This window comes from Bos indicus, chromosome 6, assembly GCF_029378745.1.
Source record: "Bos indicus isolate NIAB-ARS_2022 breed Sahiwal x Tharparkar chromosome 6, NIAB-ARS_B.indTharparkar_mat_pri_1.0, whole genome shotgun sequence".
NCBI classification, from domain to species: domain Eukaryota; kingdom Metazoa; phylum Chordata; class Mammalia; order Artiodactyla; family Bovidae; genus Bos; species Bos indicus.
In genome coordinates, this window is record NC_091765.1 from 1 (window position 1) to 26528 (window position 26528).

General features: G+C 45.0%; 1 long non-coding RNA gene across 2 annotated transcripts in view; it reads right to left on the minus strand.

Annotated features, from left to right (window-relative positions):
* Positions 1-24: 24 nt before the first annotated feature.
* Positions 25-26528, minus strand: part of LOC139183576 (uncharacterized) — a 49662-nt gene continuing 23158 nt past the window's right edge. The window contains exons 4-9 of one of the 2 annotated variants that reach the window (XR_011567053.1): positions 23919-24184; positions 13236-20379; positions 12365-12441; positions 1852-1954; positions 1169-1382; positions 25-118 (exon numbers count right to left, since the gene is read on the minus strand). This is a non-coding gene — a long non-coding RNA (uncharacterized lncRNA). Of the gene's footprint in view, positions 119-1168; positions 1955-12364; positions 12442-13235; positions 20380-23918; positions 24185-26528 lie in introns of both variants that reach the window. The other variant, XR_011567052.1, reaches the window with a different exon arrangement.

Here is a 26528-nt window from a genome sequence, read left to right on the forward strand (position 1 = left end):
AGTGAGACCAAGGACTTGCCTTTCCATTGGCGCTTGGCATGTTTCCTTGCTCATGATTTACATCAAGCACCCTGTGCATTAGTATCTTTTCCTGGTTATTCTCCTCTTTAAGAATCATCTGCTAAAACCAAAAAGTTGAATTAGAGTAAAGAAATAAGTAAAGACAGCAAAACACCTGGAAAAATTCAAGTCTAAACTGAAAACGCAACATAAAAAGAAAATACATGGTGATACTATCCATCCCGAATACCACCAGGTGATTAGAGTCAGAATTTGTCTTCTGCTGGAAAAAGGGGTACTTAAGAGATCCTGCAACTCTGAGCCACAAGTCTAGTTTACTAGTCATTAAAATAACCCAGGTGGGCAGGTCCTCAATCAGAACGATAAATAACATCTGATGCCCACCACTACAGCTTTCATTCTTTTTTAAAATGAAAGGATTCAAATGACAAACCCTTCACGGAAATTACACAATGACTGATCAAACTTACCTCTTTATGTGTGGCACCTAATTCTTCTTCTAACAAACTACACCTTTCGAGTGCTACTCGTAATCACGCTCTCAACTCAAACAAAAGGGGCCAAGTCACTGTGTGTTGATGTGTGTATATACATTAGTACACTTCTTAGTGTATACTCACCCTAATACATAGATACTGTCACAGAATACCTTTAATGTCTCTCATTGATCTTAACGTCAAGTAAATCTGCTTGTTAACAGCTTTAAATTCTAAATTTGAGAGAACAAAATGTTATCCTAAATTAATTCTATTACCCAGTTTTTAACTGCAAGTTGATATACAGAATATAATAAATCTGGAGACATTTATGCCAACTAACACTTTTTAACTGGGGGTTTCCCAGGTGGCTCAGTGGTAAAGAATCCACTTGCCAATACAAGAGGGCAGGTTCGATCCCTGGGTTGGGAAGACTGCCTGGAGTGGAAGATGGACACCCACTCTAGTATTCACGCCTGGGAAGCCCCATGAAGAGAGGAGCGTGGTGGGCTACAGTCCACAGTGTCACAAAGATTTGGACATGACTGAGCATGTACACAGGCAACGCTTTTTAACTATATAAAACTCTGACTTCTTACAGAAAAAATATATATACAAGAATTCAAGAAGCTCAAAAGTCAAGTAGTTACATAAATACATGCATCATCCACCTAACAAGACAGCAAGTGTACAAATCCAGGACGACTGGGTGGCTGGTACCCTCTCGTCCAGGGTCTTGTGGTGCTCAAACAGCAATTTCAGTGCGCTGAGCACCTCCACGTCGCTGGTCATGCCGGCTAGGGACTGCGCCTGCTGCTTGCCCACCGTCATCTGGAGGGATGACACATACCAGGAAACCAGGCACTCCAGGTGCTCCAGTAGCAGCTGCAGGGCAGGGCCAAAGGAGCACCTTCAACCTCATGCTTGATTCAGGCCCAATAACTCCTCTCAGACTCACCCTATAGCGGAAAACATGCTAAGGCACATCGGAATCCCGCCAGTTCAGGCTAAAGTTAGAGTGGACTTTCCCAGGGGCCCAGTAGTCAAGACTCCACACTTCTGCAGGGGTCATTGGTTTTAATCCCTGATCGGGGAACTAAGATCTCACACAAAGTGTAACATGGACAAAAATGTAAGTTAAGAGAACTCCCCCCTCAAATGTTCTAAAATTACATTAGCTCTCATCATAAATTTGAAGCAAGGTATGAGAACCCCGAACTGATCCACCCTGGTTTGCTCAGTGGGAAGGTGTGAAAAATGACTTGGAAATCAGACAGAGTTTAAAGACAGCACACGGAGGCCAGCGGTGACCCCCGCGGGGCAAATGTCAACACGTGAGAATCCCCCTACTGACCCTGGTATTGCTTCTTTCCACTCTAAGGTCAGCGATTTCTTCTTATTCTTTCAAGAAGCTGCTCCATGCATATTTTTAGTTCTTCAGTAGGAGTTGGAATCTCCTAGAAAACAGTTAAATGAGAAACTAAATGCAAACATAAATTAAAAAGAGAGAGAGACTGTGAAGACTGACGCTGTCAAGTCTCTCCAGGCTCCACACAAAGGATTTCCTTGCCCCTCCAGAGAAGAGGGGGTCCACTGACCACACGAGCACACAGACCACCACAACTCAGACCAGCCTTCGGCCTCCACCTCAACCTGGCAGGCATGTGGCAGGGGAGAACGTGGAATCCAAGCCTACCTTCTCAAGACCCAGGGGCATCTGAGAAGCTTTCCAAAATATAAACCTAACAACAAAGTGGATAAAGAGATTCTTAAATGACACACAGACCAATGACCTAGAGCCACTGGGGAGAGTGAAGAATAAAGGGAAGGTCTACAAGGCCACCAAGCTTTGGAGTGTTCCTCTGGGACAAAGGTGGATGACACCTCAGGGCCATCTGTTAGCCTGACTCCACTGAAGCCACCCAGTCATTCAATCAAGTGGTTAAAATGTTAAATTTATGTTATATGTATTTTACCACAATTTGCGTGCACATGGGGCCCTCCACATGGTGAACTTTCTCAAACTGAACCACATGGAATCTTTCGTTCTTCTATTTTTCTTTGCAGAAATAAAAAAATCCTGGGCTACGTATCCCCTACTACATACTGAGTGTCCAGCACCCAGAACAATGCCCAGCACTTGTAAGAGGCATGTAGTAGACATGTGTAGCTATGAGGGTGTATGTCATACATGTAAGCAGTAGGTACCTGACATTAAAATACTGGACACACTGGTCTGTGCTTTGTAAGATGGGAGACATTAACGGGCTTAGCCTTTCTGCTTCAAGGACTGACTCTCTAGCTCGATCCTCATGCCCCAGAGACTCCTCCAGCCAGTGTATCCTTTCTTTGGAAGAAGGGAGACGTTAAGGGGCTTAGCCTTTCTGCTTCAAGGACTGACTTTATAGCTTAGTCCACGTGCCCCAGTGACTCCTCCATGCAGTGTTTCCCTTCTTGTGGGGCCCCCACCTGTCCTCCACGTGGCACCTGCACAACCTCTTACAAGGTAATCCTGCTGGGGTCGATCGTGCCCACTAAGGCCAAAGCGCCCTGGCCGGCAGGGCCCACAACTATGCTAACAAAATGAAACACAACCCCAAAACTTCACTGGGTGAGGCCCAATCTGATGGGCCCAGCCCCTGGCTGCTCTCACCTCAGGCCACTCTGCTTCCAGGACTTGGGCCGAGGCCAAGTTCTTCCTGGTCTTGGTCTTTGCCTTGGGGTTGCAACACTGAAAAAGTGCCCACAGGCGGGCCCTTTGGTTACACTCTCTTGCGGATGGGGGCAGCCCCCGACTTCAGGACCTGCCGAGAGGGGGGGGGGAACCTATGGGGCAGCCCAGGCTTCCAGACCGAGATGCTGGAAAGCTCCTCCCTGGGGTGGTGGTGGAAGGTAGGTGAAGGCTGCTGAGACTGAGCTTACAAGAACACCGCCCCCTCCCCAGCCTCAAGTCCCTCAGGCCCTAAGTGAACAGACAGCTCTGTCCCCACTGGACGTGTGTGTCAGAGGAAACTCTGGAGAAGGCAGCATCACTCAGAACCTCTAGGGTTTTCCAAACATAATGTCCAACATGCAACCAAAGAAGCAAAAAAGGGTGTAACAACAAACAGGACCAAGAGAAAAAGAGCTGAACCAGATCCAGAGGTATCAGATGTATATCAGCATATCAGAAGTGTGCTAGAGGTATCAGATGCAAATGTCACCTGTTCAAAAATATACTTGACAAAAGGAAAAATTTCTGAGAATCAAAACCGACTCTCGAACTTTACAATAACAGTGACTGAATTTAAGAACTCAGTCTCTGGGCTTAACACCAAATTGGACGTAGCTGAAGAGAGGATCAGTGAACTGAAGGACTGGTCGAGTAAAAAATATATATAAGAGAGAGAAAAAAAGGATAGAATATATTGAAGGAGTCTGTTGTTAAACTATGTTGTTAAAAAGTATAAATGGGGACCCTCATGGTGGAGAAAAGACAGAAAGGGGAATAAGAAATGCCTCCAGGGGTTGAAACTAGAGAGCCTCTTGATGAAAGTGAAAGGGGAGAGTGAAAAAGCTGGCATAAAACTCAACATTCAAAAAATGAAGATCATGGCATCCGGCCCCATCACTTCATGGCAAATAAATGGAGAAACAATGGAAACAGTGACAGACTTTATTTTCTTGGGCTCCAAAATTACTGCAGATGGTGAAATTAAAAGATGCTTGCTTCTTGGAAGGAAACCTATGACAAACCTAGACAGCATATTAAAAAGCAGAGACATTACTTTGCCGACAAAGGTTCACTGAGTCAAAGCTATGATTTTTCCAGTAGTCATGTATGGATGTAAGAGTTGCCCCATGAAGAAGGCTGAATGCCAAAGAATCGATGCTTCTGAACTGGGGAGTTGGAGAAGACTCTTGAGAGCCCCTTGGACTGCCAGGAGATCCAACAAGCCAATCCTAAAGCAAATCAGACCTGAATATTCACTGCAAAGACTGATGCCGAAGCTCCAATATTTTGGCCACCTGATGCAAAGAACTGACTCATTGGAAAAGAACCTGATGCTGGGGAAGACTGAGGGCAGGAGGAGAAGGGGACAACAGAGGATGAGATGGTTGGATGGCATCACCAACTTGATGGTCATGAGTCTGAGCAAACTCCGGAGTTGGTGATGGACAGGGAAGCCTCGTGTGCTGCAGTCCATGGGGTTGCAACGGGGCAGATACTGAGCGACTGAACTGGCTGACAGGGACAGTGGTAAGAGTTGGTTCAAGAATCAGACCACTGACTCAAAAATGATAACCACCCATTGGTTTCAGCAGCTCTGTGGGTGCCTAAGGCTAGAAGAACATGTTCAAGCACTCAGAGGAAAAATGGTGTGGCTTTTAATGGCACAGCAACACTGAGAGCTGACTTTTCAAGAACAAGGAAGTCAGAAAATAATGGACTGGCATCTGTAAAATGCTGAAAAACAAATAACCACCAACCTGGAATTCTATACCCAAGAAAAACACTCTTCGAAAATGAAAGCAAAATAAAGACTTTTAGGGCAAGTGGAAATGAGACAACTCATCACCCACACACATGCACTAAAAGAATATTCAGGCAGTGCTTTGGGAAAAAGAAAAGTAGTCTCTGATGGAAATATAAAAAACAAGTAGAGACCAACAATGAGGTAACTGTGAGGGTAAATACTAACTTTACAAAACAATGATGTTAACGCCAAATATACATCTAACAGTTTAAAGTGTAACAGTGACAAGGAGGAAACAGTCGTGTCAGGGAGGCAGTAAAAGTACTAAGTTAGACTTGAATGTAAAACACACGCTGTGTCTCTGAATGTGCACCCAACAACCTGACAGAGGAGCACAGAACTAGAGAAACACTTCAAACTTCTAAAAGAAGGCAAGAGCAAAGAACACAGACTAGGTGGGACAAACAGAAAACACACAGCAACATGGTGTCTACACACTGAATATCAACATTATAAACAGAGCAAACACTCTCATTAAAAGATAAAGTGTCAAACTGATTCCAATGAAAACTGTACACTATTCACAGAGCTACATGTTAAGATGGAATATCTTTTAGACAGGTGAACCTAAAAGATACCCAGGCCAACAAGGACAGAAAACCGATGTGGCAATATCACTGTCAGATAGTCTCTAAAAAAGAAGCATTTCTAGCAATAAAAAGGAGCATCTCATACTGATACAAGTTCAATCTAGCAAGAAGATGAGGATTCTAAACTTGAATGTACCTAATGACATAACTTCAAAATATCAATACATAAAAACCAACAGAAATAGAAAAGGAGTAACAGCCAAGTTCATAATCCCAGTGGGAGACGTTAAAGACACATCTCTCGTGGAACTGGGCCCTGGTATGTAGTCACCTGCAGCCATGAAGTACCTGAAATGCGGCTGGCTCTACAATCAGATGCGCTGCAAGCATGAAACTCACACTGGATTTTAAAGACTTAGCATGAAAAAAAGAACATGAACTATTTCATTAGGTTTTATCATGTTGATTACACACTGAAATGATAATATTTGGGGTGTGTTAAAATAAAATATATTACAGGTAATTTCACCTACTTCTGCTTTTATTCAACGTGGCTACCGGAATCTGAATTACATGAGTGACAAGCCTGATCTGACTGATACACATGGAACACTGCATTCCCACTGATACATATTCAAGAGCCCAAGGAACATATAACAGAAAGAATATGTATTGAGCCATTAGGAAAGCTTGAATTATTTCAAAGGACTGAAATAATGCAGAGGATACTTAGGGATTGCAATGGGCTGACAGTTTATGGGCCCTCAAACTTCACCCAGCACGTGGTGATGATCCGAGGAGGCAGGCACCCTGCGAAGGGTCAGGCCAGGAGGGAATGGGCTCCTGTGCTGTGAGGACAGGGAGAAGCAGGAGGCAGTCTAGGAACCAGGAAACAGGCCTCACCAGATGTGGCACCTGCTGGTGATCTTGGGACTCCCCAGCCTCAAGACTACAAGAAACAACTTTCTGTTGTTTATCAGCTAGTCTACGGGATTTATAACAGTAACCCCAAAAGCCTACAATGGGGCTCTTCATGGAATTAAGCTAGAAATCAAAAAAGGGTCACTGGAAAAAGCTCCCCAAACATTGCGAAGTTAAATGACACACTGCTTGAAGAATTTCATGAATAATAATTTTAAAAAACACAATGAAAATTAGAAAATACTTTTCCATAAAAGATAATGAAAATCTGGCTTATTCAAACCTGTGGGACACAGCGACTGTGTTTAGAGGGTAACTTAAAGTCTTAAACACATACACTGGAAAAAAAGGAAGGCTAAAAATCAATTAAGCCTCTCTCCCAAGAAACCAGGAAAAAAACATAGCAAACGAAACACAAGGTAGATGGGGGGGAAAAAAAAAAAAGGAGCAGAAAACAAGCAAACAGAAAGCAAATATGAAGTTTTTTAAAAACAAAGCCAAAAGTTTGCTCTTTGAAAGAACTGATAAACCCCTAGAGAGACTTATTAAGACAAAGAGACAAAGCTCAAATCACCAGCATCAGGGGTTTTTAAAAGGGGAGACAACACATCTTGCAGATAAGAAAGATACTATGAACCACAGTTCACTTACTAACTGGAGAGTCTGCTCGCTTCAATAACTTTCTAGCAGGAGGGAAATGCTTTACTGAAATAGACCCAAGAAGACATACAAAATCAGAAAATTTTATTTGCATGAAAAAAATTACATCTGAAATTAAAAGCCTCCCCACAATAAAACCAACTGGTTTTGCCAATCAATTCTTCCAAAATTCTAGGGAAGAAAACAGTAATCTCACAGGAATTCTTGCAGTAAACAAGGAACACTCTCCAACCTTGTTTTATAAGACTAGCATAACCTTGATACTAAATCCAACCAGGAAGAAGTACAAGAAAGTAAAATTACAGACTCTGAGTATAGATGAAATAACCCTAAATAAAACACTAAGAAATAAAGTCCAACTGAAAGAGAATACATTGAGATCAGGTTGGGGTCGTTTTAGAATCACAAAAATTTTTTAAAGTTAAATCACATAAAAGAAAAATAATCACATAAAAGAAAAATTACCTGTTTCAAAATCTGCAGAAAATAAACAAGAAAATGTAATGTAATAATTTTAGTTCACAACTAAGAAAAAACTCTTAGTAAACTAACAGAGAAGAATTTACATATTTTGATTAAACTATCTACAAAAAAGCTAATATCATGTGTGATGGTGAAATACTGAAAGCTTTTCCTCTGATAATGTGAAAGAGACAAGGATACTTATTCTTACTACTTCTGTTCACCAATGTACTCAGGACTGGAGATCCTAGTCCATACAATAAGGCAAGAAAAAGTAAAGGGTTATCACAGTTTCAAAGGGGAAAAAAGAACTGATTTGCAGACATAATTGTGTGTACATAAATAAATACAATTAGAATGATTTGAAATATATGGATTTACCAAGTGAATATAGAAAAGTAAATTCTGTATCTATTAGGAATTTATAATGGCACTGAAAATATCAAGATATCTAATCAAACATGTGCAAGACATACGGCAAACTATAAACTTCTAAGATAAATTAAAGAAGATCTTAAAAAATGGAGAGCTATCTATATTGTGTTCACGGATTATAAGAACAACATAAAAGACACACACACACACAGAGTTAACCGTGTGAGGTGATGCGTATGTAAGGCAATCATTCCATGATATCTATGGGCATCAAGTCATCGCAATGTAGACTTGAAATACACACAAACTGTATCTGTCAATGACTCCTTAGTGAAGCTGGGGGTCTAAAATCAGGGCCTGGCACCTGGTAGCTGGCAGGTGTGGGAACCCAGGTTCACATGCAGGCTGTACACACTCTTAATCACAGGTGAGACCTGAAGCAACCCAGCAACTCTCTATTTTTCTTTTTCTGTTTTGCTCTGTTCCCCTTGCCATTTGTGTTTAACAGATTCCCAGTATCGAGTGAGCAGTGTCAATGCAGCAATAACGTTTCCCCATCTAAGGCAGGAGCATGTAACACCAACAGACTTCCCATCACCCCGAGATAACTGGAGTGCCCCATCACAACAGAAAGCAAAGAAACACGACAGTCCCCGAGAGAGAGCTGCCCCACGGCAGGGGGAACTAGGTCCACCAGACGTCCCAAGGGGACCCCCAGGGGTTTGGAGCCCAGGCTGGGCCCCTCAGCTTGAGGCCACACTTGCCTTTCCACCATTCTGGGGGTCCTGGCAGAAGAAAGCCAGGCCAAGGAAGGGGCATGGTGTGGCCGGCCCGTGGGACTCAGGGCAGGACTGACTTGGGTCTGTGCTGGGCTCCATGTCCAAGTCACCACCCTTGGAGTGTACAAAGCTCTTGGGATCATTGTAGGTTTTTGGCAAAAAGCAATGGAGCTGAAGTCACTTATGATGGTTTTTTAAAAAAAAAATCCTCACTGAGGATTCCCTCAGTGCCAGCCTCGGCCCCTAGTGAGATGCAGACTCCTTGTCATCCATGGCTCTGCCCGCAGCCTGCCATGGCAAGGGGAGGCTACCGGACACTGGGTGCCACATGGGGTTCTTCCCCCACTTTGAGTGAAGGGCTGCACCCCCCCAGGATGAACCCGGATCAACCCTCCACCTCTGATGCTGAGGCGCCCATGCCTCCCACGACCGGAGGATCCAGCCTCTCCCGGGGTCTCCGTGTCACTGCACAAGCCTTCTCCATGCGGCCCCAGCAGGCAGGGTGAGCCCTGTGTGGAGCCTCCCAGCTCGCTGGCCTCACTGCCCGCATCAGGGCCTTGTATGTCCACTGAATGAGTGGATGAGGGCCCCTCACAATGACGGTGATGGTGACGAGGAGGAGGAAGTGAAGCGGGCTGAGATCCAAATGTCAGTCCCTGATTCAGCCATCTGTGTGTATGAACTCATTTAACCTCATGACAAGATTGTGTGTTGGGGTTGGGGGGTAGGGGGTGGGTCCTGCCACTGTTCTCACCTTGGAGCCAGCAAGTTCACTCTCAGTGTCCAGGGGTGGCTGCAGCCACTGGCCACAGACTGGACAGCTTTAACACAAATTCATCCCCCCCCCCCCCAGTTCTGGAGTCAGAAACCTGTGATCAAGGTGTGGGCAGGGCTGAGCTCCCTCCAGAGGCTCCAGCGGAGGGTCCCTCTGGCCTGGTCCAGTCCTTGGGGGACGCCAGGCCACCCTGGGCTTCTGGCCACATCACCCCGACCTGTGCGTCCATCTGCACAAACCTTCTCCCCTGGGTGGCTCTGTGCCTCAGATCACCCCCTCTTTTCTTCCAAGGACATCTGTCGTTGGATTTAGGGTCCACATGCATCCCGGGTGATCTGGTGCAGAGGTCAGGAACTTACTTCCATCTGCCAAGACCTTTCATCGGAATAAGGCCACCTCTGGAGGCTGCAGAAGGATGGATGGCTTTCGGAGCCACTACTCAGCCCACCATACTTGTCATGAAGCCACAGGGCAGAGCCTCACTGGGCTTGGTGAAGGGAGCTTCGAAGAAGCAGGGCTCAGTCCTGGGGCTGCCTCAAGAAAACAGTTAGGATCAGGACACTCGGGCACAGAGACCAGATGGGCAGGGCTCGGAGGTGTGCTGGTGGGCGTGGGGCTCACCTGCAGGGAGCCTGGAGCCTGATATGACGGCCCAGGGCTGGGGGACACAGTGCATGGTTGGGAATGGACACATCCCAGCGCAGACAAGGGGAGGCAGGCCCGGGGGCTCAGGCCAGGGGAGCCCAGATCTTCCTGCTGCCCTCAAGGGGCAGGTCAGATGGGCACAGGAGGGAGCTGTGGTTTCAGCGACCTGGGTCGGAGTCCTGGTCTGCTGCTGTGTTGTCTCTGGTGAGTGACTCAGCCTCTCTGAGCCCACCGGAGAAGTGCTCGCTGGTGCCCGGGAAACAACGCATGCATTTTGGAACTGGGAGAAGAATCCTCGTCACTTATTGGTACAGCTCAATCTTTTCTGGAGGCCATAACCAATGTCTTTATATTTGATGTTCATTTCAAAGTCAGAAGTTTTTAAAAAGATATGTGTGGCAAAGGATTTAATTGGACTTGGAAAGGCTCTTCTTTCTCCTTTATGAGCATGGCCATTTCATTATCATATGAGCAATAATGATATATGACTGAATATTCACATCACCAGTGAGAATTTCCCGAGTGCCAGACTCCAAGTTAAGTACTTTAGGATAACCCAGTTATGTAATGACTTGTTTCCCAGGTGGTTCAGCAGAAAAGAACCCGACAGCCAATGTAGGAGATGCAGGAGACCTGGGTTCAATTCCTGGGTTGGGAAGATCCCCTGGAGGAGGAAATGGCAACCCATTTCAGTATTCTTGCCTGAAAAATTCCACAGAGAGAGGATCTTAGGGGCTACAGGGCTGCAAGAGTTTGACACGTATGAGCCACTGAACATGCACACAGTCGTGTAAATACTGTTGTTATCTCTGACAAATGGTGAAGCTTCGGTGTTGTTGATTAGTCATCAGATTTTGTCCGATTCTTTGTGACCCCACGGAGTATACACTCCATGGAATTCTCTAGGCCAGAATACTGGAGTGGGTGGTGTTTCCCTTCTCCAGGGGATTTTTCTGACTCCCCACATATTGTAAGACTAAACTTGAGAATTCGTGTTTTTATTTCATTTCAAATAGCCTTTGGGAATCTGAAAGGACAGTGTAGGTACTTTCAAGATGTCTTCTGCAAAACAAAGCCCTTTCGGCAAATGTGGTCATTATATCCAGGTAGGTGTTGCTGTTGTAAGTGTCACATATCAGCCAGAGGCAAATTCTGAGCTCTTCCTCTGGCAGAAACAAATTGACAAAATAAGGCAAGAAAGAGAGCTGGGAAAACAAACCACATCAACAAGTGGAAAAGCGTTCCTCATGAGACAAAGCTAGAGAAAAACCCAACATCCTTGTGGCCCAAAAACCCTCTTAGAAATGAATGTTCCATAGGGAAGAGACGAAACATGTCAAGTTCCAAGGAGAGGCAATGCCCATGGCCAGTGTAGCTTAGAGACGGCCTGACCACTCGATGAAGACACACACCAACGTAAACCCTTTGCAGACAGCAGTGACGGTCATCACCATAGTAAGTGTTTAGTCTGGGGACAACCTGCCCTGGGCTCCAATAAGCGAGCAAACCTGGTTCTCTTCCTCTGCCCCCACACCATTCACTCATAATGGCAGCTCAGGTGCTTTCGTGCCCTGCCTGCCTGTCTGGCTCATCCATGAGCTTTGACCACCTCCAGGAAAGGACTCTGCCTTCTCTTCTCTATGCACCATGAATCTGCACACAGTGGGCCTTCAGAACCTCAGGAGACTCACCCCACCCCCACTATAGCCAGACCCTCCCCAGGCATTAAAACAGCTGTGGAGTCACTTTGGCCCAAGTCCTACTTACGGATCCCTGGAGCCCACTACAGCCTCTACAGCATGATTAATCAGGCCCTTTACACACAGATTCCTGCCTGTCAGATCTGAGCTTTGGATTCATGGTCAGCTCTGTCCCTCCGTGGCAGCCAGGTGGGTCACAATGCAGACAAAGGAGCTCAGGAGCTGAGTGTCAAAGGAAGCATTGAAAGGACAGTGATGGATGCAATCTGTTGCAAACTGAAGGAGGGTCCCTGCATGTCTCAGAAACGGCCTCTGGTGTGCAGGTGTTGAGAAAGGCCCCCACAGTGCAAAGGAAAGAGGGGTACTCGGGGGCAAAGGCACTTGGCCTCTCCAGTAGCAGCTCCAGGTGGTAGCTCGTGAACAGTGGACAGCCAATGTGGTCACATGAGCGTGACGCTTATTCCCTCACAAAGAAAGAGAAAGGGGGCAGGGTGTGGGAGTACCTGGAGGATGTGGTGGGTTGGATGGAGGGATGTATCCTTCCTCTCTCCAGTGAAAATCGCTTTTTTGAGTCTCAGAGCTGCAAGAAGGCAGTTACCAAGTTAGGTCCCCACAGTATCCGGTGTGGGCTGGGTGTCTTAGCCCCCATCACATGGACAAGCCACACCATATGGCTTCCCTGAGTTCTAACAGCAGGATCTGGGGGTTTTGTTTAGGTACACACTTCCTTGCTCTAGCTGTGTTACCCCCTTCTTTGAGCCCCAGTTTTGTCCTGTAGAAAAAGGACATCGATTGCTACCTTAGCAGGTTGCTACCTTAATCCCATGAAGACTAATTAGGGTGATACTACAATGAATAGCTGGCCTTAAGAGATACTGGGCTTCCCTGACAGCTCAGCTGGTAAAGGATTCTCCTGCCATGCAGGAGACCCCGGTTTGGTTCCTGGGTCGGGAATGCTGATCCGCTACAGAAGGGACAGACTACCCACTGCAGTATTCTTGGGCTTCTCTTGTGGCTCAGCTGGTAAAGAATCTGCCCACAATGCGGGAAACCTGGGTTCAATCCCTGGACTGGGAAGATCCCCTGGAGAAGGGAAAGGCTACCCACTCCAGTATTCTGGCCTGGAGAATTCCATGGACTGTATAGCCCACAGGGTTGCCAAGAGGTGGACACGACTGAGGGACTTTCACTTCACTTTCAAGAGATATGACCTGAATCCAGATTAAACTGGAGTCTCCCAGTGTCATCTAGCATTTCTTCCCTGAAGCCAGCCAAAACCCACACAGGTGCATTTCCAGGGTCTTCACGTAGCCAGCTGGACAGAAAACCCAGCGTAGTCCAAACAAGCTGACAGTCAAGCAGGAGAGGACTCACGGGCAGACGGCTTCCCTCCGGTCTCAGGTGGAGCTCCGGGACCACAGCAGGAACTGGCGCTCTCAACCCCTGGGCTCAGCAGCACCCTCCTTATCAGGCCAGCGGCTCTGCCCTAACGGGCGCAAGAAGGTCACCAACTGCCCCAGGTGAACTCACGCCCCCTCCCACTGCTGCAGCCTGACCTCACAGGGCCCCACCCCTTCCGGCAGAGCCAGCCCTCCTCTTCCTTTGAATCCCCCTTGAGGCCTGGTCCTGGGTCCCGATTGGTCAGTGCCAATCATGGTGGCCAGGGATGGAGCACACTGATTGGCCAGGTCCAGGTCATGTGACCATACTCTCCAAGACACGTGTGAGCTGCTCACGCTCTGGCAGGGATGGAGAGAGTGCAATGCCCCCAGAGCAGGGCTGAGAGTCCGGTCACTCTGTCCGTGTGCTCAGTGTCCTGGGACATGCCTGCACATCATCTCTACACACCACTTTGTCTCCTCTGCAGACCAAATATTCATGACATACCTTTTCCCTTCCCAAGCGCTGTTTCACGCACTGACATTCAAGGGAGCATGACCTCCTTTTGGGAGGTAGGTTTGGAGATCCTCTCTTAAACTCTGGGCTTGTTCCTTGTATCATGTTAGAATAGTTTATTCAGTCTAAAAACCCTCACTGAGCACCACCATATGCTGCTTTGCCTATTCAGGATTCTTAGCTGTTCTGAGTAGAGGGGCATGGCCTAGGGGCCTCCCAAAGGGAATGAATTTTTTCCAAGGAAGTACCTGAGAGGCTGAATCACTGAATCACTTTGCTGTAAACCTTAAACAAATTATTGTAAATCAACAATACCTCAATTTAAAGAAAAGATATTCCCTCATCAAAAATGGTTCGAAATTTTGTAAAGCTTTTCCTTCAATTGTTTGTTTTTAGTATGTGTCTAATTGATTTGGTGCTGTCTTTTGAGGAAGGGATCCAACTTACTTTCCCACATGGATACCAAATTGTCCCAATGGGACGATTCCTTTGTCCTTTCTCCTGGAAATATCCTTTCTGCGTTTACACATTAAGAAGCTTCTTTTAACAATGCCAAGTATCAAGAACTTCAGATCTTTGGAAATTTGTACAGCACCCCAGAAGCATGTTTCCATTTCTGTGTCTTCTCTTCACACTTCACCATTGCCTGTTTCTAGTATACACAAGTACCCTCAGAGGGTTCTCTGTAGTGAACCATGTATGTTTCTGTGAGGACAGAGGATGTGAGCACAGAGGAGGGACTGAGTGACCCTAGTGACCACGTAACCATGCTCAGCAACCTCAATATTAAGTCTGGCTGAGACTTCCTAAGGCAAGGTCTGTGTTTCTCCCTCTTGCTGTCTGGATATGCAAAAGGATGTTGGTGGATTGGGACATGGGTCCCTGGGTCCAGCAGTGTAGAGATATACCCATAGCCTGCTTTTCCATTATATTTTCCTCCTGTGGGCTCTGCTGAGCTGCTGTGGAGATATTTCTGCTAAAGGCTTGAGAGGTAGTCAATCCTTCTGCTTCTCATCCCCTGCCCTGTCTGTACTTCTGTCATTTTTTTAAATATAGCTAATTTTCAATGTTGTTAGTCCTTGTGTCATTCTGACTCTCAGGCACCTGTGGTTTAATAGACCTCCAAGTCCCAAGAGCTCTTTGCCTGGTGGAGACCTGGAGAACTCAGGGAGCAGCCCCACATCACACTGGAGCCCGGACCAGAGAGAAGGTTCTTGCCAGGAAGGCTCCATCCCTGCTGGGGGTGGGGTGGGGTCGGGGTTCACATCTGATTGTGCATCCCCCGGGCCTTCGGTGCAGGCCCCACTCTGAGATCTGGAAAGGAGGTGGCTTCCCTCCCTGACACAGAACTAGTATTTTTTTTGTCCTTGTCATTGTCTAGTCCCATTTGGCTCCCAGGCTCTACACTTGACCCTCACCCACAGGATCAGGAGAGCCCAGTTCTAGAAGAGTTTCATACAGGGAGAGGCTCCAGGAGACACTCCAATGCCCGGGCCTAAATAAGCATTTCCTTGGAGTTTCACAGCCCTGGGAGGAGATACTGGGTTTGTGTCCATTTTACAGTTGAATATGTTGAGCCTCAGATCATTGTGTGATTTGCCCTGGGTCACTCTGCAGGTCAGTGTAAGGTGGGATTTGAATCCAGACTCTATGTCTTGGAGCCTGTGACTGTACAGGTGTTTCTGCTCATCGGTAAATTTTATTTCATGGTTGTTGTTGTTGTTGTTGTTGTTTGATGCATTTGTATATGGTACTGTTCTGTTCTCTCTCTGATGGCTCATTTTCCTGCTACATTGCTGAGTTTATTAGTTTTAATACTTGTTACTTGGTGGAGTTTTTATGGTTTCATATAAATCCTGTCATAATCGAATAATGGCAGTGTAACTTCATTTGTTCCAATGGGGATGCTTTTATTTCCTTTTCTTGCCTAGTTATTCTGGGTAGGACACTTCCACTACTATGTTGAACAAGATTGGGGAGAGTGGGCATCCTTGTACTATTCCTGATCTTTTAGGAAAATCTTTCACCTCTTTACCACTGACTTGGATGTTAGCTGTGGGCTTGTCTTATATACCCTTTAGGATGTTCCATGTTTAACCACTGTATTGAGAGATTGTACCAAAATTGATGTTACACTTTGTTGAAAGCTTTTTCTGCAATTATTGAGATGATCACATGATTTCATTCTTAATTTTGCTCATATTGTGTATCACAGTGATTGATGTGCAAATAATAAATCATGCTTGCAGGCACAGAATAAATTCCATTTGATCATAGTGTATGATTCTTTTTAATGTGTCTTCAATTTGGTTTGCTAATATTCTTTTGAGGATTTTTACATCCGTGTACACCAGGGTTAGGGTTCTCTGGTGGTTCATATGGTAAAGAATCTGCCTGCAATGCGGGAGACCAGGGTTTGACCCCTGGGTCAGGAAGAGCCCCTTGAGAAAGGAATGGCTACACACTCCAATATTCTTGCCTGGAAAATTCTGTGGACAGAGGACCTGGTGGGCTACAGTCCATGGGTCACGAATAACTGGACATGACTGAGTGACTCACACTTACAAGAGTGCTTCTTGACATTCTTAATATCTAAATTTAAGATTTTATCTCAGTCAAAAATTACAGCCTAAGGCAAAAATGTCAAAAGTCCAAGAGTCCTTAGAAGTAAATGAGAATATGGCATAACAGATGAAAGCAAGAAGGACTCGACATAATGTACTTTTCATAAGAATTTTAGATCTTCAGAGGAATTCTCACTGAACTGAATTAAAATGCAAGCTTTAGTTTAAAATGCAAACCTTTTTTGGTATTATGTTTCTATGTTGAGACTGAAATGTTATTATGTATGTGTGAGATATTAAGCAATACTGTGTAGCTATTAAAATCATATTTTAAAATCATATTTTCAAAACCTTTAATGACATTTATAAGCACTTATAGTGGAAAAATAGCTAGGAATAGAAGATGATCCCATATAGCTTTAGATGACAGTACAAATGTGTTGAATGATAGTTTTTAGATTGTATTTATTAATTTTTAATTGAAGGATAACTGCTTTACATTGTTTGGTTTGTTTTCCTCATACAACAACATGAATAGGCCATAAGTATATTATCCACTCTTTGGTGAGCCTGCCTCCCACTTCCCGCCATCCCACCCTCTAGGTCATCACAGAGGACAGTGCTGGGCTCCCCATGTTATATAGCAACTTCCCACTAGCTAGCTATTTTACATATGGTAGTAGGTGATGTTTCAGTGCTACTCTCTCAATTCATCCCACCCTCTCCTTCTCCAGCTGAGTTCACAAGTCCTTCCTCTACATCTGTGTATCTGTTTCTGCCCTTCAAATATTCACCAGTACCATTTTACAAGATTCCATGTGTATGCGTTCATTTACTATATTTATTTTTCTCTTTCTGACTTACTTCACTCTGTATCACAGTTTCTAGGTTCATCTACCTCAGTTAAACTGACTCGTATTGTTCCTTTTCGTGGTTGAGTAATATTCCATTGTGTATATGTTCCACGACTTCTTTATACATTGTTCTCTTGATAGACATTAGGTTGCTTCCATGCCCTGGCTATTTTAAATAGTGCTGCAGTGGACATTGGGGTATATGTGTCTTTTTAGAGGTATGGTTTTCTCCGGGTATATGGCCAGTAGGGGATTGTTGCATCATATGGTAGCTTTATTCCTACTTTTTAAAGAAACCTACATTCCTTCTCCATAGTGGCTGTATCCATTTACATGTCTACCAACAGTGCAAGAGGGTTCCCTTTCTTCCATGTCCTGTCCAGCATTTATTATTTGTAGAATTGTTGATGATGGCCATTCTGACTGGTGTGAGGTGATACCTCACGTAGTTTTGATTAGCGTTTCATTAATAATGAGTGATGTGGAGCATCTTTGCATGTGTTTGGTGGCCTTCTTAATGTCGTCTTTGGATAAATTTGTTCATGTCTTCTGGTCACTTTTCAGTTGGTTGCTTTTTATCTGATATTAGGCTCGATGATCTACTTGTGTACTTTGTAGATAATCCTTTGTCAATTGCTTCATTTACAATTGCTTTCTCCTATTCTGAGGGTTGTCTTTTCATCTTGTTTATAGTTTTCTTTGCTGCTTATATACTTTGAAGTTTCTCTAGATGCCATTTATTTTTATTTTTATTTCAGTCATTCTCGGAGGTCTTGCTGTGATAAATGGCAAAGAGTGTTCTGCCTGTGTTTTCCTCTAAGAATTTTATAGTTTCTGGCCTTACTTTTGGTCTTTAATCCATTGTGAATTATTTTTGTGTATAGTATGAAGAAGTGTTCTAATTTCATTCGTTTACATGTAGTTGTCCAGTTTCCCAGCACCACTTACTGAAGAGGCTCTCTTTTCTGTCCTTTCTCCATTGTAGCTTCTTGCCTCCCTTGTCAAAGAAAAGATGCCTATAGGAGTGTGGGTTCATCTCTCAGCTTTGTGTCTTGTTCCTTTGCTCTCTGTTTCTGCTTTTGTGTCTGTACCATAGTGTCTTGGTAGTATAGTCTGAAGTCAGAAGGTTGATTCGTCCAGTTCCACCTTTCTTTCCAAGATTGCTTTGGCCCTTCTGGGTCTTTTTTCCCCCCATATAAATTGTAAAATTATTAGTCCTAGTTCTTTAAAAAAATGTCATTGGTTGTTTGATAGGGAGGAATTGAATCTTCAGATTGCTTTGGGTAGTATAGACATTTTCACAACATTGATTTCTTTCAAGTCAAGAACAAGGCATATCTTTCTATCTGTTTATTTCAACTTGGCTATCTTTCATCATACAGCCTGTCTTTCTGCATACATGTGTTTTGTCTGTTTAGATAACTTTATTCCTAGCTATTGGAGAAGAAAAATGGAAACCCACTCCAGTACTCTTGCCTGGAAAATCCCATGTACAAGGAGCCTGATAGGCTACAGTCCATGAGGTCCCAAAGAGTCGGACACGACTGAGCGACTTCACTTTCACATTTCACTTTCATGCATTGGAGAAGGAAATAGCAACCCACTCCAGTGTTCTTGCCTGGAGAATCCCGGGGATGGGGGAGCCTGGTGGGCTCCCATCTATGGGGTCGCACAGAGTCGGACGTGACTGACGTGACTTAGCAGCAGCAGCATTCCTAGCTATGCTATTCTTCTTGTTGCAGTGGGGAATGGCACTTTTTTCTTAGTTTCTCTTTCTGATTTTTCTTGTTGTGCTGTAAGTCTGCAAAGGATTTCTGTGTATTAATTTTGTATCCTGGGCTTTACTAAATTCATTGATTAGCTCTAGTAATTTTCTGGTTCTATCTATAGGGTCTTCTATGAATAGAAACAGGTCATCTGCAATCAATGACAGATGGACTTCTTCTTTTCCAATATGTGTTCTTTCTCGTTTTCTTCTCTGATTGCTATGTCTATGACTTTAAAAAAAAAACTATATTGATTAATAGGAATAGAGTGGGCCCCATGATCTTGATGCTGATCTTAGAGGAAATGCTTACATTTTGACACCATTGAAAATAATGTTTGCTGAGAGATTTTCCTATATGACCTTTCTTATGTTAAGGTAGGTATCTTCCATGCCCATTTATGGAGTGCTTTTTAAACTGGTATTTAGTTTTGTCAAAACCTTTCTCTGCATTGATCAAGATTATCATATGCTTTTTATCTTTCAGTTTGTTAATATAGTGTATCACATTGATTGATTTGCAGATAGCGAAGAATCTTTGAATCCCTGGGATAAACCCCACTTCAACTTGGTGTATGATCCTTTTCATGTGTTTTTGTTTGGTTTTTGCTACAATTTTCCCCAGGATTTTTGCATTGATGTTCATCAGTGATGTTAGCCTGTAATTTTCTTTTCTGTGTGGCATTTCTGTTTCCTTTTGGTTCATGGTGATGGTGGCCTCGCAGAATGAGTTGGGAATGCTCCTCCCTCCACATTTTTCTGGAACAGTTTGACCAGCATAGGTATTATCACATCTCTACCATTTGAAAGCATTCATCTGTGAAGTCCCGGGCATTTCTTTGTTGGAGACTTTTGATCCCAGTTAGTAGTGCTTGTGATTGATCTGTTCATAGTTAGAGCTTGTGACTGGTGTTGGTGCTTGACTTATTCATATTTTCTATTTCTTCCTGGTTCAGCCTTAGAAGATTGTACTTTTCTAAGAATTTGTCCTTTTGTTCCAGGTTATCCATTTTATTGTCATGCAGTTGTTTCTAGTTGTCTCTTATGATCCTTTCTCTTTCTGTGTTGTCTGTTGAAACGTCTCCTTTTTCATTTCAAGTTCATTTGAGTGGGCTGCCTTCTATGGGGTCACATAGAGTTGGACACGAATGAAGCGACTTAGCAGCAGCAGCAGCATATAAGGCTCAGCAACCCCGAGCTTTCCCAGATGTGGGATTTTTAGTGCTAAAACCAGGACAGCTCTGGGCAAACCAGGATCCTGGTCACCCTAGTTCTGTGTATCATCTTCCTCAATCCTGAATGCTCCCCCTTGTCGGTCCCATCCCGTGTTTACTCTCCAATACTCCTCATCCTCCGTTTCTGCTTGCACATCACTTCTGCTGCCCCCAGGGAGTGGTTTATTCATCCTATCTAGGCGCTCTGGGGCTTCCCAGGAGGCACTGAACAGAAAGTGAAAGTGTTAGTCGCTCAGTCATGTCCTGACTCTTTTGCAACCCCATGGACTGCAGCCCGCCAGGCTCCTCTGTCCATGGAAATCCCAGGCGAGAATACTGGTACCTATGCCCTCCTCCAGGAGATGTTCCTGACCTGGGGATAGAACCCAGGTCTCCCGCATTGCAGGTGAAATCTTTACCATCTGAGTCACCAGGGGTGCTAGTGGAAAAGACCCCGCTGCCAGTTCAGGAGACCCAAGAGACATGGGTTCGATCCCTGGGTCTGGAGAAGGAAATGGCAACCGACTCCAGTATTCTTGCCTGGAGAATCCCATTGATAGAGGAGCCTGGCGGGCTACAGTCCAAGGGGTCTCAAAGAGCTGAACATGACCAAGTGACTTAGCACAAATGCTCAGGCTCTCCTGGCAGTGACCACTGTGTTCTAACAGCTTCTCTGTCTCTCTTCAAGTTATAAACTCATTAAAGACTGAGGCAGTTTTTTTTTCCCTTCTACCTATAATCTCAGAGCCTAGCAGAGATTCTGGTGCACAGTAGGTGTGCAATGAAGTTTTATTGATTTAATGACTATCAGTATCAACATATCAAGTGTCATCTATTTCATATGACTACATGGGATGTTATGGACTGAATGTTTGGGTCCCCTCCAAAACTCATATGTTGAAGTCTTAACCCCCAGAGCGGCTGTATTTGGACGTGGATCCTTTAGGGAAATGCATGAGTGTGTGCTAAGTCGCTCAGTCGTCTCCAACTCTCTGCGACCACATGGACTGTAGCCTGCCAGGCTCCTCTGTCCATGGGATTTTCCAGACAAGGATACTGGAGTGGGTTGCCATTTCCTCCTCCAGGGGATCTTCCTGAGTCAGGGATCAAGCCTGTGTCCCAATGCAGGGGGCCTGGGTTTGATCCCTGGTCAGCAAACTAGACTGTACATGCCACAACTAAGCCCTGGTGTGATTAAATAAATTTTTTTAAAAATTGAAGTAACCCTAAATTCAACACTATACTTTAAAAACAGCATGTGCAGATTGAGCCTATTCCTGTTACAGTCACTCTATCTATGTAGCTCTCTATTCATCCTTCTATCTGTATTTGTTATAACAGTGTTCACCAACTGTGGATATTTATAGTATTTCTGTGATCATAAAGTCAGGATGATTTGAACTTAGGTAAAAAAAAAAGAAGTGGAGAAGGAAATGGCAACCCACCCAGTGTTTTTACCTGGAGAATCTCAGGGACGGGGGAGCCTGGTGGGCTACCGTCTATGGGGTCGCCCAGAGTCGGACACAACTGAAGCGACTTAGCAGCAGCAGCAGCAAAAAAAAAAAAAAAAAAAGGGACACCAAGAGATCGCTCTTTCTCCCCCTCCCTCCATCCCCCTCACTTTTTCCCCCTGCAGAGTCACCTAGGAAAGACCGTGTGAGCACACACTGAAAAGGAGCTCCCAAAGGGAGCTCTCAGCAGACATCCACCCTGTCAACATTGGGTCTCAGGCTTCCAGCCTCCAGAGTGGTGAGAAAACAAATTTCTGTAGTCAAAGCCACCAGCCTATGGTATTTTGTTATGGCACACCCAGCGCGATAACACAGGGCTCATACCGAGTTCATATAACCATGCTGTGACGATTGATGGGTGTGGTCACACAGGTACCCTCCTGAGTCAGAGAGCTGCTTTCTATTCCAAAACCCTTCCAATAATACTTCCCATCCCATTTTAAGAACATAAGTGTTCAACATGTCAAGATTGACAAACCTATTTTTCTATCATTCTGCTTTACTTCTGCAAACAAGTATCTTAGAATAGTAACTTCTGGGACTGGAAATGGTTACATGAATACGTGGTTCAGTTTCAAATGTATGACTAATATTTTTTGCAGCTAAGTAGCATTTTCTGTTTTCCAATGATACTTTAAAGCCCATTTGTGTTACTGAGTATGCATAATTAATTCCTCCTTTGGAAATGTCTTTGTTTTCTCCACTGAGCTGGTGATTCTTCATCGTCCCACTCAAATCCTACCACTCCCCTCCCACCCCTGGCCACACTTGTCATCCTGTTCCCTGCCTCAAAGCCTGACATCTACAAGCTGCAGCCCCCAGGCCTCGCTGTTCTCAGCGCCTCTTTCTAGGCTCTTGACCAAAGGGAAGCACTATTAGAGTGTGAAGAGAGGAGTGTGAAGGGCGGGGAGAGAGAGGGGTGGGTCTTCTCCCTCCCTCCCTCCCTGCCAGAGCCTGGTCTCCACCATGGGTGCCTTCCTCTGTCATATAGCACCCATGCCGGGTGGCCCCTCTCCTATGACCACAGCTCTGGATGGGTTCTAGGAATAGCACACCCTTTCTCTTTTGTTTCTCCAGGCCCAAGGATGATGGAAGCTTCTGCTGTTAATAGTTCCCAGTGGCTTCTCCATTCATCTTGATTCTTTTTACCTTGCCCACAGTGTGAGTTAAGGGTTAAGTTGTAACCCCTGCCCCCAATTCCTATGTTGAAGTTCTAACCCCCAAGACCTATGTTGAAGTTCTAACCCCCTAAGTGACTGTCTTAGGAGAGTGTCTCCAAAAAGGTAATTAAAGTTAAACAAAGTCATACAGGTGGACCCTAATCCAATCTGACTTGTGTCCATATAATGAGGCCCAGGTGGCACTAGTGGTAAAGAACCCGCTTGCCAATGCAGGAGACATAAGAGATGTGGGTTCGATCCCTGGGTCTGGAAGATCACCTTGGAGGAGGGCATAGGAACCCACTCAAGTATTCTTGCCTGGAGAATCCCATGGACAGAGGAGCCTGGCGGGCTACAGTCCATGGGGTGCCAAAGAGTCGGACATGACTGAGCAACTTAGCATATACACAGTAAGAGAAGATTAGGACATCGACAAGCAGAGAAGGAAGACAGTCTGTGGGCAAGGCAGCCGTCTGCAAGCCAGAGAGAGAGGCCTCAAAAGAAACCAACCCTGCCCACATCTTAATCTTGGACTTCCCAGCCTCCAGAAAATAAATGTCTGTTGTTTTTAAGCCACTCATCAATTGTGGTGGTAGCTTAGTCACTCAGTCGTGTCCAACTCTTTGTGAACCTGTGGGCTGTAGCCCACCAGGCTCCTCTGTCCATGGGATTTCCCAGGCAAGAATACTGGAGTGGGTTTCCATTTCCTTCTCCAGGGCATCTTCCTAACCCAGGGATCAAACCCAAGTCTCCTGCATTGCATGCTGTTTCTTTACCTCTGAGACATCAGGGAAGCCCACTTATCAATGGTACTTTTGTTACAGCAGCCTAAACGGACTAAGGTTTTGCTACAGCAGCCCCAGCAAACTATGACACCATGGTCAATCGTCCCATCACTAAACCACTTGTGGAGCCCTGGGGATGTGCTGGTTATATCCTTCTCGGACCTGGTCTCACACAGCCAACCTCACCAAGGACACTTATCATATGTCCCTTTATCCACTCCACGGTATCTATCATCACATTCCTAAGTTTATAAATATGTCAACGTTTGTGTTGTGAATACCTGTTCCTGAAATACTGCAGGACTTACTTTCACAGTAAGGTTCCTAAGCTGTTTCTAAGCGAGGAGCCAAGTGACATCCAAGTCTCTGTGTGGAGCATCTTGTCGTTTTAGGAAAAATCTTTTCACATTTTTTACATCAGCTGCTGCTGGAAGGCCTGGGGTGATGACTGAAGTTCAGAGAGCTTTTGGAGATGCTGTGTGAGAGTTTTTGCTGCTGCTTCAGTGGCTGGGAGACCCAGTGGCTGGTGAGCTGGAACATGTAGGGAGGCCCTGGGTTCTGCATTTAAGGAGATCTAGGGAGGAAAAAAAGATACCGCTACAGTGAGTTGTTAGAACAGCAGAAAAAGCTATTTAATTCAACTTATTGAAGGAATATAAAGGGCTTCCCTAGTGGCTCAGTGGTAAAGGATCCACCTGCCAAGCAGGAGATGTGGGTTTAATTCCTGGGTTGGGAAAATCCCTGGGAGAAAGGAATGGCATTGCACTCCAGTATTCTTGCCCGGAGAAATCCATGGACAGAGAGGCTGGTTGGCCAAAGGCGGACAGAACCTAGTTACTGACCAACGACAAAGTAGTGTAAAACAATTTTATAAAATCATAGGACGGGATGGGATTTATTGAGATGTCCCAGTTTTACCACCTTCCGCCTCATTCACCCCTCAAGTATTGAGTTACTCCTAATAAATACATTTCTTTGTCTCCAAAGCACTTTCACAACCATATTTCATTTGAGCCTCAAGGAAATTGTGTGAGGTAGATAGGGAGGTATTAATGTCTCCATTTTACAAATAAATGAAACTGAAGAGCAGGTAGTTGAAATGCCAGCATTCAAGGAGCTAAAAAGTGTTAGACCTGGGCCCGGAGACTCGTGATCCTCAGACCAGGTGGGTATTGATAGAGTTCCCATCGTTTACCCTCCCTGCTAATCTGGGCATGTGCACTAAAGACTGATGTCACACGTGGACATTCCATCCAAAACTCACAGTGAGGAAGGACTTCTCAACATCTGGCCGTGAGCAGAAAATGCAGAGGAAGGGAGAGAGTGAGAGAAAGACCTAATACGAGCTGAGTTTACGGGGACCAGGAAGGGGCACATGCACTCTTATCTCAGCCCTGACTGGGCAGAGCAACACAGGAGAGCAAGCAGATGTACAGAGGCTGAGCCTCTCCAAACATTGTCCCCCTCCTGACTCCATATTCAGCTGGCAGGCCCCAGGAGTCAGGTCATCCATTACCTCCCTCTAATGCTCTGATGGATATGTTTGCAACACACAGGGTTTCCATTAATCTAGGGAAAGTCCTACTTTAGGCTTTCACTGAATCTGAAATTGCTTCAGCCATGACTGCTGTCTCCAGTGAACTGGGTCCCTCTCCTTCCACAGAGATGCCCCACACAGGCTGCTCTCACCTGCACCCTCCACCTGCCTCTCTCTCTTTATATATATCTTTAAATTGGAGGGTAATTGCCTTACAATGGTGTGGTGCTCTCTGCCATACATCAATATTAATCAGTCATAATGATATATATGTATATATCCCCTTACCCTCTTGAGCCTCCCTCGGCCCGCATTCCACCTCTTTAGGTCATCACAGACTCCAGGTTGGGCTCCCTGTGCTATATAGCAGCCTCCCACAAGTTATGAGCATACATGGGGCTTCCTTGGTGGTTCAAATGGTAAAGAATCTGCCTGCAATGAAGGAGACTCAGGTTTGATCCCTGGATTAGGAAGATCTCCTGGAGATGGGAATGGCAACCCACTCCAGTATTTTTGCCTGGGAAATCCCATGGACAGAGGAGCCTGGCGGGCTGCAGTCCATGGGCTCTCAAAGAGTCAGACACATCTGAGTGACTTTGAGAGTGAGTGAGTGTATATACATCAATGCTACCTTCTCAATTTGTCCTAGCCTCTCCTTCCCCCGCCGTGTCCACAAGTCCATTCCCTACATCTGCATCTCCATTTCTTCTCTGTAAATAGGTTCATCAGTACTGTTTTCCTAGATTCTGTATATATGTGTGGTGCATGCATGCTGAGTCACTTTGGTTGTGACTTTGGTCATATAGACCCCATAGACTGTAGCCTGCCATAATGCATATCATACATGCATTAATATACAATATTTGTTTTGCTCTTTCTGACTTTCTCACCTGCTCTCTTTACTCCTTCTCTACATCTATCCTTGGAGGCCCACCTTCTCCAAGAAGCTTGAGTGTTTCAACCCTCAGGGATTTTTGTCTCAGCTGCATTCCTGAAGCCATTATCATACAGACCCCCAAACTCAGCACTGAACATATGCTCTTCAGGACTAGTTCTCTGATGAGATGTCAGCCCCTGGAGAATCAAGCTGGAATCCCACATCCTACTGAATCTATGCTCCTGCTAGTAGATCCATGCATGCTAGCTGTGACTTTTCTGGGAAAGAGTAGGCAAAACTAGGGTTAAACACAGCCAGTCATTGGAATCCAAGAGGAAAGGGGGAAGGAGTGGGAATTAATTGTCTTCCCGTGTTGGAAGTTTTCACTGTTGTTTCAAGATCCGTGTACAGTAGCATATTCATGTTGCTCTAGGATTAGCACAAGGTACAAGAACAAACAGAAGCCTTCCTTTGTGCTATTTTAGGAACAAGGAAAATAAAATA